At 40.3% G+C, this 14,591-nt stretch overlaps 1 protein-coding gene across 2 annotated transcripts in view; it reads right to left on the bottom strand.

Moving 5' to 3' along the window:
• The window catches only part of LOC110976056 (neuromedin-U receptor 2-like), a 57,621-nt gene that overhangs the window by 13,481 nt on the left and 29,549 nt on the right, over positions 1–14,591 (bottom strand). The window lies entirely within an intron of this gene.

Below are 14,591 nucleotides of genomic sequence, written 5' to 3'. Positions count from 1 at the left end.
GTGGTTTCTGGTCAGGAACCGGCTACAACGTAGCTTTTTTTTACCCTCTTCGTTTTTCTGGAAATGATGTACGTATACCGTGCAATGCCCATGGCAACTGCATGCACACGTAACGCTGGCCGCTACCAACACTAAAATAGACTAGCCCCGCACTTTTTACTGGTTAAAAGCATTTTCAATTAGTACAAGAACACAGAGCATAAGACCACTCCGTTGCCTGGTTAACATATGTAAATGTATACTATAGTGATGACGTCATCTGAAAGAGCAGGACTAAATGTATGAGGAACAAGACAGACCCCTTTATTGTACATATTACTCAACCGTACCCCATCAAAAAAGTTAAATTTACGCAGTAGGAGGATTCCAGTCGATCAAGCACATTTGGCAGCATTTGGACAATGTTTTATACCAAATAAAACACTTTTTATTTTTGTTGATGCGCAGGTCTACGGCCTTACATGAAAGGTGCCACTCATTTCCAGACTTATAAAGCAAAATGCACATCTTGAGGCAAAAGCTGCCAACCATGACTGTTGTGTCCGCAAACTTTGGCCGTCCATACAAAATGGTGGTCAATGTTTGTAATCAAGAGAAAAGTTTCTCAAAGCACACGACCCCCTTGAGTGTGCTGCCACCAAGCGTCTCAAAAGTCTCCCGTTCGACACTGTCTTGGGCTGAGTTCGGACGGCTTGTTCTCGTATGTTCACGAACAGCTCGATTTGTTGTTCGTTAGTCCGCTGCTCGAGCGCCGGGAACGTACAACCGGTTATCGCTAGTATAGTTATTTTGTGGCAAGTAATGTTAAACATGGTGGCATCTTAGAGCATTCTTCGAGAGTTAATGTTGGATAACTGGGCTAGCTTCTTTTCCATGAAAAAATTCTTTTCTGTCATGGAAAATTATTAATATTAATTTGTGAAAAATTTCCTATTGTCTCTGGCTTTGTAAGCCCTCTTGATAGTTTTTTGCAGCTGCTCAAAAATCAAATCTCACGAGCTTTCCGTGTGTTTGTGTAAAACCCTGACGAGGAGATGGTGTGTGTGATCCTGTTCCGAGAACAGTGTTCTTGGGTCGTGTCCCAGCCATTCGAGCGCGAGAATAAGAAACCCGTATCACGAATAGGCCGCCCAAACTCGACTCTCATGTCTGGGGTGCTACTCTGAATTAATCTAACCTCTTCAATTATGACATTTGATTTGCGACAAGACATGTATTTAGACAAATATTCGGGAAAAACAGGTTTACTTCTCGCCATAGTTCACATGCTTTGCTTTGGAAACTTGCACTACGCTCTTTGTGGCTGTCGATGTGGACTCTGGTACATTTACAATGTGGAAAAATTCCTCTAAGAGTCTGAGATAGATTCTAGCACCAATTATTATTCATGGTTTGCAACAGTTTTAGCCAATTAAGCTCTGGTTTACACGAATATGTGAAAGTTTGGACAAAGCAGGGTCTATAGCCTCGGGAACCATTCCTGATTTAGGTTTACCACCTCCTAGAGTGGAGAGATCTTTATTTTCCAGGGCTCCATTGAGTGTGTAATTAATTCCGTGATGTGTTCTGTTAGCCTATGCTTCTGATGTAAGCCGCTGCCCAAGCAAAATTGGAATCAGACGAATATCGCCCGTCGCCGTGGCATTTTAATGAGTCCGGCGATTGTTTCTGATAACTGAATGTTCCAAAAAAAATTCATTCACAAAAGTTTTAGAGGCTGTTTCCTCTAAGATTTTGTTTTTTATTCAACGACTTCCCGACTTTAGAATTATGAACTCTTTTTCCTAAGATGCCGGTTAGTATAGTTTGCACATAAAATCGTACATCACCATATTTTACTGTTTCAAACCAAGACAGCACATTTGCACATGCACATTAATAAAGCTGCGACCGGCCAGCGAGCCAGGGATAACGCATCTCGTCAGGTTTTGTTTCTCGTTTTCGGGCCATTTGTTTTTTGGAGTGACAGTGAGTATGATGTCTTCATGATAATTTAAATGTAATAAACAGACTGGCATGTGGACACTTCTGATAGAACAACGTTGGAGAAGAATTGGCGTGACTTTGAAAGGAAAAACAATTCTCTTACATATATTTTTAGTGACAAAAGGCACTGTCTGATTAAACATAGGCCTCTGTTACGCTACAGAAAAAAATTTATTGAAAGAAAGTGTATCTTTACTTGCAATCGATACTGGAAAACACCACTGCCCATATTATACATGTACTGTTCATCAAACAACAATAACCGCATTTTCAAGGCGACAGAAGAATGACTCCATTACTCTCATTTTCCCCTTCCTCAACTCCCTCTCCGTGATGAAAAACAGACGGCTATTAGATGTTTGGGTGTTCAGTCCACCAAAATGTAAGACAACACTGACGCAAAAGTAGTGATTAACCACTCCAAAACCATAATATTAGCCTCTTTGGGTTGAAAAAGCAATATAGCAGGTACAGAAATCGTTATATTTCGTGTCCCGCGACAAGGCGCGAGAGCCCGTATATAGCAACTCTGGGCGCCGTGTGTCGTGTTATTCACAGCAATGACATGTCCCTCTACCTGTCAAGTGTCGACGTCTGTTGATGGTGTCCATCAGTAAACGGCAATTCGATCTCGATGATTCAACGGCCTATTTATAGGCTGTCAATCACATGAGGCGCGTGCAGGTGCAGAATTGCAGCCCAAGTAGTCAGTCTAGCAGTCTTATTCTTTGTAATTTCCACGATCATTATTATAATTTTAGTCATCACAAAATGATACACTAGCATTATTCAACATAATTTTACACCTTAGCATACATGTTGATTTTAGATTAGAGTCGTAAATTTGAACACATGAAATGTTGGTGATTAAATGTATGATTCATTCACAACAGGCTAGATTGGGTGCAGGTGTTTTGACATCACATTGTAGTTTTCAACAAATATTACAATTGTCTCTGTCAAAGCAAATTTATTTTTTTAACAATTTCTCGAAAATATGTTACGGGATGATTGAAATTCTTTTAAGAACGAAAATACACCGTAATTCCATAATCTTTATGTTAATTAGTTGTGGACTATGCAAAATTGTTCTTCCTATATAGTGAGGCGTTTAAAATTTAGGTAGAATCTGCAAAACACTTGTCCTAGTCTAATAGTGGTAAAAAATGATTAACATTCGTTTTGAATCTCAATTTAGATCTACCTCAGTATTTGTAGATGTTCTACATTTCTGTCATCGTCAAAACACATCGATATTTACGCGTGCTGTGAGAAATATGACAATCTTTTCAGTCCTTTTTATCTAACAAACTTGCCATTCAGGGAAAAGGTTGCTAACACGAATCCTTCTCCGGGACTCTGACAATAGAAAAAAATCTATCAAAATACGAGCGAAAGTGCTTTGGGAAAATGAAGCCAGAAACCCCGCGAGAAGGTCGGAGAAGACTGCCATTGAACCGTGGAAAATACAGGTTGCCTCCAGGGAAAATTCGCCAAGCCTCAAATCGTCCACCCTCACCTCCACGTTTGGTCCCTCAACACATCCGCCATCTCTGCCCACCGCACATCGTCAACAATAGGAAACAGTCGCATATGCAGATCCATGAGCTTTATATCTAGGGGAGATATCTGATTTAAAAACATGGGCACGCGTCTAAAATTAAACTAACGAAGGGGGAATATTGGAGGAATACCTTAGAGGTAATGATCTCGTCGGCTCTCCCATTGCACCAACAGGGTCATGTTGCCAAGTCACGGCTATTCAATAGCACTGAAGTGTACATAACATATTATTGTCATTACCTGACAAGAAAAAATGCACCCACTAACATGGAGGCAGTCGCCCCCAAAAAACTCTCACGTATTACAATTATTTGCAAAAGATGCTAATACAAAACCAAGGCCATATGTAAAATTATGTACTGCCATGGTGCATATTTACATAACGACGTGAAGATTTATGCAAACCCGCCAGCGAACACGCCTATGTCGAACTCAATTGATCATTCGTCCATGATTCGAAGTTTAAATGGTTTGTTCAGTCACATTTTTGTCGAATCACAGTCCAGCCTTCGATATCTCCTTATAATGCAGAACAGATATAACAAAATGCTTCGGAGGTATCAGCACACTGGTGCAAGTTTTACGTTAATAACCGTGCACTGGATAATCGGAACGCTATCGTTTTCATCGCAAGAAGACAATCCCCAGAGACAAATAACCTATTAATGAAGAAGAGAACCTGTCTGGCGCGTCCTGTAATTAGCAATCTCGACTTCTGATTATTTGAAGACAGGCCTGCAAATTAGAACATTGTGACGGGTTGAGCTTTCTAAAATCTAAAGATACAACATTTGAAATCTAATTTACGGAGTACTCTTGCCGAGCTCAACCTCTGCTGTTATCGATCTGTTTCCGATTTCAAACGAGATGTACTTTGTTGAGCTCATACACAAACAACTAGCCGACCTCACCAGGGAACGGAGATACGTGTTCGACTATAATTCATCTTATTTGTTAGGCCTTTGCCTTATATTTGACCAGAGTGCCTTTCGATCAGAAAAATTCTGTTTATTCCAAAGTCACTTCTACGATATACCAGCCACACATGTGTTATCAGAAATGTACATGTACATTAATTTCCATTTTCCACACTCATGGAATTGATGGCATATTGTGAGTATAGCTGACTGAGATTATAAATAGACTTAGGATATTAGTTTTTGTTGACATATTAGGGAATTTGTCTGAATGTGTCAACATGACGTTAAGGCAAATATTTAAAAAAAAATTTCAAAAATGAAAGAAATCAGGCTGTATGAAATGCTCAGCGTTTCTGTGAATTTTCATGGATTGAACTGGACCGTAGGTAGTATCGTATTGTTTTTATTTAAATATTTCCTGACCGGGGATACTTTGCATTGTTTTTCCTTTATACTATTGAGCATCTAATAGCCCAGAGCAATGGGATTGCATTAACAATCAGAGATAGATTCACATCGACATCTCGCAAGCCACATACTTTGCTTTTAAGAAGACTTCCATGGGTATTAAGAGGACGCTGAGTTTCACGGACACGTTAATAATCTCCCTGTTGGACCCCGCGGATGAAATGATTGATAACATTCAGTCGGGAAATATACCCAAGAGTGAGATCAAGCCAGGAAGAGAAGCCACGCTAGCCTCGACATTCCAGCGAATCAATTGACGTAGGGATTCCTGATACCTGCTACAGATTTATGAAATTCACAACATCAGGTACTACACCAAATCAATCAAATAACATCTGGAGAGGTATACTGCATTACTGTCATTTGAACAAAGTATAACCATTGTGTTCATTTAAATACAAGGATAATCTTTTGCAATATCAAACCCTGTAAACGGCCATACACCTGCATGTTTCGTATCTCTGAAACGGATACGGTTATCCTGGAGGGAAAAACTTTGGTTGCCATTTGGCCTTTCCACCCACCCGTTACCCCAACTCCCCAACACGCCAGCGACTGCCTGTCCCCCGGACCCCCCCCCCATTTGAAATACATGAACAACCTCTGCTGCAGCTCATAGTTTTTTGGTGCCCCCTTGAAAGAAATGTGTGCTCCCCGGCCCCGGGTGCCCCTCGGACATAATAGCCCTAGTTACGCCATTGCACTCCAACCATGCCCGAATTCATTCATCTTATGGAGATACATCTTTTCACTTACCTGTGTTGTAGCCACACTGCTATACTCAAATTTCTGAATTAGTGATGAATTAGTGATGTATTGGAGCATGAAATATCACGTGGCCTGACAGTGCACATGAGACACATGAAACATTTGCATCGGGGCGTCCATGCATTTCACCTGCTATGGGTTAGTATTAATCGGCGTGATGATGCTTACTGCTTTCCGGTTTTATTGAAGACAGGTGCAAACTTGGCAGAGCCTTTGCAACCAACACAAGTCCATTAATCATTTTTAAGAGGAAACGAAATTGCGCATAAAGTTTTGCTCAACAGAGAGGTTTTGACCTTGAGTCTTTATTCCAAAGAATGCTATATCTCAAACTATTCATTTTTAAATTATAAAATTAAAAAGTAGGAAATGCTGTTGAAATGTTTGATTCCCGAATCACGCGAAATAAAATAACTCTTAGTTGAAATCGCATACAAAGAGGTTGTTGAACGTTTAAAAGGGGAAACTGTCGATGTTCTTCAGATGAACCTTCATGATAAGTGCACCTATATTCAAAACCGACGGGAAGACGGCCGTACGCGTTAAAGTCAGCAGTATATGCGCGCTGAATGTCGCCCTGTGTCAACACTTCGCGGACCTTACCGTACGGGAGGAATGCACAAAATCATTCATCACAGCGTACAGTTAGGAAACAGGTATACGACTCTGTGTTTTGACAACTACCTCAAATACATCACTTTCAAGTCAGGAATTGACACTGCTCCAAAGTTTTAATCATCAAGACTTTGGTTGCTACCTCTCGATCGCCTCTACTCCTCCCTTCACGCTCCTTCATCTTGGAATTTATTGGACGGGCGATGATTCGCTTCAAATCCAATCACTCGTAGGCGAATAACTTGGCAGCAAGGCGCAAGATTATTTCCCGGCACCGAATCCGAGTGCCTGCATGATTTGGTCTGGGTACGTCAAACACACACAGAGGGGAAGTTGGCTGGGATGGTGACCCAGGCACGTGGAGATATAGATCTTCATATCTCCCGCCTCGGTTCAATCTTTCCGTGATCTATTATGTCGGCGGTGGGACACAGTTGATTGGGGCCCCCATGTCGTACACGCAGGTTGGGACAGGCTACGCGCCTTGACGTTGAAAGCAACTCATTCCAATCCAAGATCCCAATAGATTATTATCTTCATGACGAAAATTAGCCAGAGAGAAAGAAGCTCAAACAAGCTCAGTTGGAATCCGGTCATAGACAAATATGTCCTTACTGTGGCCGGTCAAACACCCTTTCCTGCTGGTTACATCCGTCGAGGCTAAAGCCCCCATGGACAGATCACGGAGTCAAGTCAAACAACCAATTTAAATCCTTTTGAAATGACAATTTAGAAACCCTCCTCTTCAGACGGCTTTGTGGTGCGTAATTACACTAATAGACATTGCAGGAAGTTATTCCCTCCCGGGAAAAAGGGGTAGGGAGAGATACGATCACGACAAAACATACAATTTTGCACCAACAAAATGTCTTTGTATTTTCATCCGATTTTCAGAAATGTTTGTGTTTGTCAGAAAAATTTATAAATGCCGCTGATGGCACCAACATAAATAAGTATTGTTTTCAAAAGCAAGTGTTATGATTTCCCGACGACAGACCATGATAATCAGCTCTTACAATATTTAAATTCACATACAAAAGTCAATATCGAGTGTGAAAGCTAAATGTCTACGATTCTCACAGACAATTTAAAATGTCACTTTTAATATAATATCCCACACTACTTGGATTCCCTGAACCTTTCCGCTAATGAATCACGCCTGATTTAAAGGAATCCAATCAATTTCGAATTAAATATAGATGGAGGTTACACTGCAAGACTGTAGCGCTCACTCATCTCCAAAGCGTTGTGCCGTCTTGCATAAAATTGATAACCCTAGGAAAATAGCACTTGTTAAAGAATATTAATTGTAACAAGAATCCATCCCAAAGGCACTCAATTTCACTGCAATGCTCACACAATGCAAAGGATCACTGTGAATCAGGAAAAAACTCATTTCTGTCCTCGTTAGTTTGTCCAGGGGGAAATCATGCACGACAAACATAAATTCAAACGCAAACACGGCCTCTGTGTTTGAACACACAGCTACTGCAAGGCCCGACCATCCCTGAGGATCAGCAAACTACTGGCTAAAGTATTTCTTTTGAAGATTAAAAATAAATACTCCAATTTATGTCTTGTATACAGCGGTGGAAATAACCACGAGTTTGTCACGGGAATAAAATGCCGACTTTGCTAAGTAGCGAGATAGATTGGGGGTTTATTCCCTTCAAAAGCCAACAGAGCCACATGTATCATAAAAAATAGATAATTATACAAATAACCTTCACTTTAAAAAAAACCCGGGTCAGATTGACCCAGAATTGCTCCCACGGCGTGACCCTTTTCTGGGTAAAAATATGACTCCCTTTCTGGTCATATTTGACCCTTTCGGGTCACATTTTACCCTTTCGGGGTCATAATTTAACCTTCTCTGGGTCATAATTTGACCCGGAAAAGGGTCACGTTGAATGGGGTCCAATTCTTGGTCAATCTGACCCGGGAGTTTTTAAAGTGTATCTTTTGGGATGATGAAATAAAATGATCGAGCTGATGTCTTTGGACTAAATCCCAAACTTTTCGCACTTTAACCTTGAAAATCCCACCTTACACAACTAAACTGCTGAAATTCTACGTGGCGTACTTCATGACAATAAGCAGGAAAGTAAAATTTGCGTGATGATATTTCACGCAATGCGTCTCTTAATAAGCTATACGGATTAAATAATTACGCAGTGATAAATAGGACGCAGATGAGATACGAAGAGCAGTCAGCAAGGACAATCCCTTTCAAAAAAAGTTGGCCTACCTAAAAACAAGTTATATTCGTAAAATGATAAAGACGTACACGTATCAGGTTGTTAACAATGATGATATTGCAAGCCTAGAATCAACGGACCTACTCACCGCACACGCACGAGTTATCCCAATAACCCCACGATACGCATTCAATATTTGCATACACAATAAAGGGTTCATGGAATCACGGACCTTGATCAAATTAACCGGTTGGAGAAAAGTGTAATTATGTTAAAGTATGATGTTCAATTCATGGAACAAATGGGAATATATGAGCATGCAATATTCATTAGGAGAAGTCGTGGTTTTGGACGCTGGAAATAAAATAAAATGAAAGATGGCAGACTGACTGATTGTAAATTAAAATCCATCCACTACACTTCGTTAGCATTCGTGCGGGTAAATCATTGTGAATATAAAAGCTCATGTTTTACCGCTGAGGGTTTTGATTGTAAAAAAAAAATTAAAAATTGTAAATTTTCTCTAAAACTTTTAACATTCTCTCGACAAGCTCTCTTTCCCACTGTGTGATGTTGTGATATATTTTTGGTGAAAATTATGCGACCAGGCCACCAAATCAGCCATTGTCAGGCGTCATCTAGGCGTTAATTGCCGACCCTGAAAAAAGATCAATGTAGATTGCCATCCCTGTTTTTCACAATGCATGCCTGATATGGGCACTGCACCCAAAATGCCTTGGTGGACTGCCAAGGTATTACCCACAGCGCCTTGCTATGACGTCATAACTCTTAATTTAGACTCGTGTATTGCAGGTGCTTTTATTTCTATCAATTACGGTACCACGCCATGAGCTTAACTCATGTATACTGCTTAGTCACATATACACAGTAGTACAGTTTCAAGGGGGGATATTGCGAATTTGTTTTTGCTTTTGCTGCGACATTGAACATGCTTTTGAATAAAAAATAATGTCAATTTTTGCAGTAATTTTTACTGTTAAACAATTCCTGAAGATCCTTAAATCCTTAAATAGTTGAGCATGATCGGACAGTAGATGTTTTGGCAACTTTAAATGTAAACTAAGTTCCAACAGCGGCTGAATGCATATGTCGGTGCATGGCCAGGTCTTTCCATACCTTTTCTGCAGAAAATAAACTCAGTTCTCTATCTTCAATTTCAACGCGTGTCAAAGAGATACATCCTTCAGCAAACAGCATCTGCTTGAACTAGAAAGTATGACGACGCTCATTTCAATAAGTTGCCAATCTACAATGTTGAATTTGCGCTCAAACCAACCCATCAGTGTTAGTTTTCTACCACACGCTCATGCGTGCCAACTTCTTTTTTAAAACTCCAAGCAGGTATTATCCGTGTTGCCACTTAACCCATTAGAAAAGCATGTAAACTACCTTCAACGTCAGACTGGAAGCGACTAAGGCCCACTACCACGCGGTTACCATGGCAACCAAGAGATTCTTCATCTCGGTCATTATTAAATCAAGCACTGTTATTAATTTATAGGGTCTTGGAATCGACTCCACCGCTGGTTTCCAAGAGCATGCTCATACCACTCCTCACTACTCGTTTAATTGAAGCAACGTGTAAGTTACCACACGAACTTTGATATCTACAAGCGCGCCCTTAATCGCAAAACGTGCAGGATATGTCTCTGTGATAAAATTGCTTCCATTGAATGTAATTGACCCTCATTTTCAATGTAATGTCGTGTTCATTAGAGCGAATACGTTTTATTTACTGAGGGTGAGACGTTAGAATATCCACATTATTGCTTTTGAGGTTACTGCTGGATGAAATTAAAAAAAACGTTATGACAATGAATTTCTCACGACCAGGTGTAAATATGTGTCTCCTTATCGAATCAATATACTACGGGGGAAAATTTCAACAACAGTTTTCTTTTTCATAAAGAATGGCAAAAGTCACCGATATGACGGTTTACTAACTTGCACTGAGAGTAAAGAGTGTAAATGTGTTGAAGCACCAGGGAGGGGGAGCCAACAACGTGACCTTCCTCTGTCATTGTCATTTTCAAACTAAAAAGTCAGAGGCAAAGTGGCATGCTAGACAATCAACACCATGCTCAAATGTATACCATAACTTGATTGCTGCACGCAAGAACGAATGGTTTAGGACAAGGCGAGCGGGAAGCGAAATTAATGCAACAGTCGTTGACATGTGGTTAAGTAGCACCATCCATCATGTTAAATATCAACGGTCTCAGCGGCTTTGATATGTTTAAGCTGCGGAAAATGTAAACAGCAAGTAAACAATTAACCATTGAAATGGAGTTCGCTTCGAACGGTTAATATTAAAGTAGTTCCTTCTCATTTTGTTTGAGAAACAATCACTTTGATGGATGAAATGGCTCAATTAAGAACTCTGCATTTTAACCCTTTGAAAACTCAGAAATATTCTACATTTCATACTGTCCCTCCTCGAAGGTTTTTTGTTTAGTCCAAGAATTCATTAACTTGCATGATACAATGTGTGTCAATAAAGGCGTGGGCTGGATTTATCGGGGGATCACAATCACTGTGTTACTAGGAGACACCCCTATTCCATTCCTATTGAATTTTGTACATTTAGTACTTTTCACACTTGCGAAACCACGCGGGCCCCTGCATTGCCTACCGAAGAAACGCAGATGTGACGTTAATATTATGATCACTATTTACTAGAAAAACGCGAGTCCGAGATTGTTTTTTTTTGGGGGGGGGGTGTAGATGGGTGTATTAGGTTCCGTCATAAATTAATTAGGAGTAGCTTCACGGATGATTTTGTCCAAAATAAACTGGCAATGTCTGGTGAGCTACGGAATACTGGATTTTCAATAACAAGATCTGAGGAGATAGCATGGTGACAACCATGACGTTACACATTATTAAAACGTTATTGAGAAACAGGCAAAAAATAATAGTGTTTTTGTCGGGAATTAGATTTTTTTTCATTGTACAGTTAGTTTATTATTATAATTGCAAGTTGTCACTAGAGTTTATTTTACCGTACATTCCTTTCCGCACCGCGAGACATCTGATCAATAAGCAATCTGACTTCCCTCTCTCCCCACGAGGAACCACCTTTGTAGGAGACACATTGACCTCAATAACCTTCCACAGGGGTGCAAAATTAAGACGATATTTCGACCATATTTTTCAACGTCGTCATTATGATTGGAACTTGATCATTGAGATGAACACAAGTCCAGTGCCAAAAACGGACGGGGGTACGATGGCTGAATGTGTTAGGGGCAAATGATACAAACCGTCCCTATGCTAGATGTTTCCCTGCAAGATAATAAGTTACTCTGACAAATTATTAATGCATTTTATACCACTCCGTCTTACCTATGACCTTTAATGGAATGGAATTGAGCATAATCCTCTTGAAATATCTCGATGATCAGTTGCGTACGTGATTAGGGTAAACCAAAGTATTTTGTGAAGCAACTTAACCTGGCGCCTTTTAATTTTTTTTCTAGTTACAGCATTCAACCAATCAGGCCTCACAGTCAACAAGGGAATATATTTCGTAAGGTGTTATTTGGGAACCGGAAGAAGAGTTGCTGCAAGAATTTATGATTTGTCTTAAATATTAAGTCTTTTCATTACTATCAAAAATGAAGAGGATTTGCACACATAAGAAATTATCTACATAATGCAGGCCACACACTTTAACCGTCAAGGGTCTGCAGGTATCATCCTCCGCGGCCGGTATAGTTACTGAATAGCTACCGGTCCGTAAAGTGCCTTTAAACAGAAGAAACCTGCTCTTGACCACGTCGGGAGTAGGCTCCGGTTACCGCCACCGGAACGCACGTATTTGGCCGTGCCTCTTTAATAGGTTTGCCGTTCCACCATCGGAAATCCGTGTTCCGGGCGAGAGCCTTGGAGAAACAAAGCTCCTTGACTTACGGGAGGACAGGATCTAGACCCAGTCACGTCAAGCGCCGGAACTATCTCGTCTTTGTAAATACAGCAGTCACACCACACCTTTCGTCATATCTGGCTGGCATATAGCAGTGCATCAGGGATGATGTTATCCGTCTTTATCCCCCCATAACCGAATAAACGTGGACATTTATTTGTTTTTCTTTTCACCCAACGCCATGGCGTAAAATCTGCAGCATTGCTCAACGAGTCTACGTCAAGACGAGTTTAATGTTCCACTTGTACTTTCCCGTCGACAGGATTTTAGGTTCGAAGAGAGATGGGGGTTGGTTTGATTTGCATGTTTTGATCTGAATTAGCTTCCCAATTAAGCCGACAGAGAATTAACGTCCATGGGTGTCAGCGCTTTCAACAAAATCTCCACAAACACAGGTCCGGTCACGGCATCACATTGTGTCAGCCGAAAATAACCTTTTTTTTTTTCATTTCAAAAGTTAAGCTTAAAAAGCATGCGTTTGCCAGTGTCAACCCACTATCATACCCAATGTATGATAATGTTGATTGCTTCTACCATTAATTGATCTGTCCGTCGTTAAGGTCTGATCTGCACTTTCGCTTTTCCCTACAAACATGAAATCATTAAAAGCACTGTTGCACATGGGAGAATGCCACAATAAACCAAAGTAAATTTCTGAAAGTTCAGTTGCATGAATGATAGGGTTTCTACCAAAAAAGGTCAGGCAAGTACTTCCACGAATACATGAATACGTTAAGCGATGTTGAATGTTACGCTTGGTTTAAAGTATGAATCAATCGGTGTACATCACTCAGGCGTTGCAGAAAAAAAGACAGAAATAAAGCCAGAAAAATCTTTCTAAATATGTACTAATTCAAAAAAATTGAAATAAATTTTGGTAACAGTAATGTCTGTTAATTGATTGGTTCATTTTACTGACAGTTTTAGTACCGGTACGGAATGACAACACGTTCACAAGGCGAAAGCGTGACAGTGTCAGCTACTTCTTACAATAACCGTCACATTGCAGATTAAAAAAAAACAAAATAATCCCATTCAGTTTTCTGTTACATGTATTTTACAATAACTGGGCTTATTTTTATAATCTTGGCACCATAAAATTGCAGTAACAAAGAAAGAGGTACAGAGTGGAAGAATGGAAAGGACTGAAAAAAATTCAAGGGAATGAAAAGGGACACTGATGGATCAAAAAGCCGGACGATGAAACTGAAAGATCATAAAATCCAAACCGGAATGGTAAATGATGAATAAAAGCACTCGATACCTTATAACGAAATAATCCTGAAGCGATCATTTTCATACTATTGCCTTCATAGCGTTATCTTCAGATTTCTCATAAATGAGGGGAAAATTGAGTTTTACAACAGGAAAATAACAGCTTGGTAACGCGCCTGGATCGGCCTACAGTCCATGCACGTACTTGTTCTATGGATTTCCAGCAGCCTTATAAGACCACCTTGCCGATCCGCACACCCTTCTCCATTGTGTTACGAAAGAGACATTTGCAATGTTCGTTCACAGGCCTCGCCCAGTAAGACGGCAAATACCCGCTGGAGGTATTGTGTTACTCCGTTATGCAACTCTTGTAATCCTCTCAAAGCATAACATTATGAAGATGTCCGTGTCATGGTCGGATCGACTGGGAGATTCTGATGAATTGATGCTGAGCAGGAAAAGGAGATCATCACTACACGAAAGTAATTTGACGCACTGAGTGTAATATCACTTACGATCATGTCGTTGATAAAATGGGTTGGTTTCCACAAACACCCTTCCACCTTTCCTTCCAGCTTGGAGTGGCGGGTACATTCATTTGTCATGACCAGTATCCAGAAAAGCTCTATTTATCAAGCAGGTCTGTGTTTTCATCGCTAGTGAGCACACGAGGGGGGATTTATAAGACGACGCGCTTCGCCATGTTGTTAAATGTTTTTCTAAGAAGCAAAAACTGAGTGCAATTCGTATGGTTTTCTTTGCTTTTGGTGTGACTCTGTGCGCGACGTCGCTTTAACGATAACGGATTCAATTGTAATGAATATCGTACGTATTTATCGCATTGTTTTAAGGTAATCTCTTGTATTTGTCCCGGATTTACTTGTTTTTATATGTTAAAAACAGAACAGATTT

The sequence above is a fragment of the Acanthaster planci genome, linkage group LG08 (assembly GCF_054643075.1).
Source record: "Acanthaster planci isolate LZ-2023a linkage group LG08, COTS_SCS, whole genome shotgun sequence".
Lineage (NCBI taxonomy): Eukaryota > Metazoa > Echinodermata > Asteroidea > Valvatida > Acanthasteridae > Acanthaster > Acanthaster planci.
This window is presented reverse-complemented; position numbering and strand designations above follow the sequence as displayed.